Genomic DNA, 2267 nt, shown 5'->3' with positions numbered 1-2267 from the left:
TGTTGATCTGTCATCATCTTTTGGGCCTTAAGAGGAAAAGATGGTCACAATGTCAAAGACAGTCATGTGACTAAAAAACCTTTGTTACACAGATGTACAGTAGCATTGTCAGTTATTGCTTTAACAATCTACTTATTTGGTGCAGTTTATTGTAAATGAATTCTGAAGCATTTTTGTGTTTTCTTCTGTATTATTGAGCTGCCGTGTGAACTGTCACTTAAACATTAATAAATGCTAAATCAGACCACTGGTGATTCCGGAGTGATAAATGTGTGATATAAAAGCAAAACCAAGGACTGAATATTAGGCTAAATCAGTAATGCTATGCTAATAAAATCTAACTGGTTAAAAAGTTTTTAGACATTCAAATAAAGGTGTGTTGCATAAATTATTGATTACATGAGAGAAAGATGTTCAACATCAGTGGTTTCAACCTAAACTTGTCATACAGAGGCCTTGATTGTCTTTAGTTCAACATTTTAATTTAGGGGACATAAATTGTTAAACAAACTCAAAATGGCATGTTTAATATTTCATTAATTTAAGCTGCCTCTCTTTGTGCATTAGAGAGGATATTCTCTTGCACATGTGCAGATTGTACAACCCTAGTTCCAAATAAAAAATGGGATGTTGTTGACTTATAAGTCCTTTCTGGAAGTTTTGTAAAATTTGCCCAATTGGTTATGACATATTTTGGTAATAGACTGACACATGTATAAGCGTGCAGATATATGCAAACCCAGGCAAAAACATTATTGCCTGCTGTTTGCCTTTCAGTGGTGGGTGATTAAAAAAAAAAAAGGACAGTTTGAAACAAAATTAATAAATAAGTCAAAACACAAATCAGTATATTACATCATATGATATTTGTCAGGATCGGTGGTTTGTTTTGTTTTTCTTTTGTTTTGGAAGCCTGCCGCTTCCCACTTCCTCCACCAGATGCCGCCTAGGAGCAGAGCCCCTGGAGAAGCGTGTGGTTGAACCCGGAGACACACCTGTGGCGCATTTGCTGACTGAGGCTGGGGATATTTAAGAAGCGGCGAGCTGACACTTCCTTGCCTGAGTGTTTGTTCACCTTGGTAACAAATCGTTCCAGAGTAAGGCCCGCTGTGTATCTTCCCGAGATAATCGCCTCCTGTGTTTGTTCCTTCTCGTCAGGTCTACCTGGATTCCTCCGGAGTTTTCTCGAGAGAAAAGTTCTGTGGATCGTTTGTTCCGGACCACGACCAGCCGCCAGCTCGCTCCCCACTCAGTCTGTCTTACCTGTCCGCCCTCCAACGGTTCACTACCTCTCCACGCCGCCCTGGGTCTGTCGCTGCTCCTAAGTGAGCTTCCATCTGTTCCTAGTAAGCCTTTCTCTCCTCTACATATATATATTTATATGTTCCTCCACCTCCCAGGAGTCTAACCGCTTCCTCTCGTTGACAGTGGCTGAACTGGTTATCCCTTCCTGACTTCTGCTCCGTGTTTTTCTCCCCAACCCTGTCCCCTCTGTTCAATAAACTTTATTATTGTTTGCATACGCGTCTCCTGATTGTGTTCGTGCATGTGGGTTCGTAAACTGGAACCAAACATGACATTTTCAGTGCGTTGTTAAAGTTTAGGTGGAAAACTAAAATTTTCTACATTCTGCAGGAGGAAAAATTTCACTTGATGCACTAATAGATCTGACTGCCTGCAGTGGCTATGTAAAGGGCAGCCATTATATTTAAGGGGATCAATGCAAAAGCACTGAAGCAACCTTATGACTATTTGCCCGTTATTCTTCTGTTTCTGTGGCAATTTTTTGGTTTGCGTCACCTCCCACAGTTTTGTAAGGACCCGTAAGAAAATAAACTAAAGCATGTACGATCCATTGGGAATGGTGAGCTATGACCTTTGATAGCAGCACATCATACAGCGTAGATGAAATTCACAAAAAACACAGCGAAAGAATATTGGGATTTTGGTGAGATAAGCCTTCTTTGGAGCCCTAAAGCTCAGGCATACTTCAAAGTAGAAACATAATTCTAAGTTTAAAAGAGTCACAGAAAGTTAGACTCTACATGACTGAACTCGCATTTTGGTTTATCACCTGCTGCCATTAAAGATAGATGCCAAAGCTAATCAATCAATCAATCAATCAATCAATCAATCAATCAATCAATCAATCAATCAAATTTTATTTGTATAGCACATTTCAGCAGCAAGGCATTTCAAGGTGCTTTACATAATTAAAAAACAAAATAAAAACAGCATGTGACAGTGAATAAACAGTAAGAAAGAGA

At 39.5% G+C, this 2267-nt stretch overlaps 1 long non-coding RNA gene across 1 annotated transcript; it reads left to right on the top strand.

Moving 5' to 3' along the window:
* The first annotated feature begins 874 nt into the window (after positions 1–874).
* On the top strand, positions 875–1520 carry LOC119616943. The gene is made up of 2 exons (XR_005233044.1): positions 875–1346; positions 1429–1520. It is a non-coding gene; the product is annotated as an uncharacterized LOC119616943 (long non-coding RNA).
* The last annotated feature ends 747 nt before the right edge of the window (positions 1521–2267 follow it).

This window comes from Kryptolebias marmoratus, linkage group LG4 (genome assembly GCF_001649575.2).
Source record: "Kryptolebias marmoratus isolate JLee-2015 linkage group LG4, ASM164957v2, whole genome shotgun sequence".
Taxonomy (NCBI): domain Eukaryota; kingdom Metazoa; phylum Chordata; class Actinopteri; order Cyprinodontiformes; family Rivulidae; genus Kryptolebias; species Kryptolebias marmoratus.
The sequence above is the reverse complement of the archived record's forward strand: the minus strand, read 5'-3'. Positions and strand labels throughout refer to the sequence as shown.